This window comes from Gossypium arboreum, chromosome 8, assembly GCF_025698485.1.
Source record: "Gossypium arboreum isolate Shixiya-1 chromosome 8, ASM2569848v2, whole genome shotgun sequence".
Classification (NCBI taxonomy): domain Eukaryota; kingdom Viridiplantae; phylum Streptophyta; class Magnoliopsida; order Malvales; family Malvaceae; genus Gossypium; species Gossypium arboreum.
In genome coordinates, this window is record NC_069077.1 from 76,524,247 (window position 1) to 76,525,197 (window position 951).

Sequence of the window (951 nt, forward strand, 5' to 3'; positions counted from 1 at the left end):
GGTCTTTGATTTCCTTGACTGCCCCACGAGAAATTGGGGTGGTTCCTCCAACCTGCATTGTAAGTGTTACTATATGGATTGTTTTGAGCTCAAGGATTATTACCCATGTAATTTAATTGCTCATTATCAATGTTGTGGCCATAAGATTGGTATTCCGAATTGCTTGTTCCACCTCCACTTGCTTCGCGTTGCATTACTGGGTGAACCTGTGAACAACTAAGAAAATGATCAATCTTTTTATTTAGAAGTTCTACCTAGTTTGATAGCATAGTAATCTAATCGACATTATAAACGCCTGTTGTTTTAGTTGGTTTTGTCCTCATGACTTGCCACTGATAGTAATTTAGTGACATCTCCTCTATAAACTCATAAGCATCTTCAGGTGTTTTATTATTGATGGTTCCGCCAACAGCTGCGCCAACCATTTGCCGAGTCGAAGGATTCAGGCCATTATGGAACGTTTGAACCTGAAGCCAAAGCGATAACCCATGGTGAGGGTACCTTCTCAGTAAGTCTTTGTATCTCTCCCATGCATCGTAAAGAGTTTCTAAGTCCATCTACACAAACGAAGAGATATCGTTACGTAATTTGGCCGTTTTAGTCGGTGGGAAATATTTTAATAGAAATTTTTCAGTCATTTGTTCCCAGGTAGTGATTGACCCTCATGGTAATGAGTTCAACCACTGTTTAGCTTCTTCCTCAGCAAAAAAGGGAAAAACCGAAGACGAATGGCATCATCAGAAACACCATTAATTTTAAATGTATCGCATAGTTCTAAGAAGTTGGCTAAATGAGCATTGGGATCCTCATCCTGCAAACGATCAAACTGAACAAATTGCTGTATCATTTGAATAGTGTTAGGTTTTAATTCAGAAGTATTTGTAGCTACAGCAGGTCTAACTATGCTCGATTCAGTTCCTGTTAAAAAAGGTTTAGCATAATCATACATAG

General features: G+C 38.7%; 1 non-coding gene across 1 annotated transcript; it reads left to right on the forward strand.

Moving 5' to 3' along the window:
* Positions 1–483: 483 nt before the first annotated feature.
* Positions 484–590, forward strand: LOC128279858 (small nucleolar RNA R71). The gene has a single exon (XR_008270051.1). It is a non-coding gene; the product is annotated as a small nucleolar RNA R71 (small nucleolar RNA).
* The last annotated feature ends 361 nt before the right edge of the window (positions 591–951 follow it).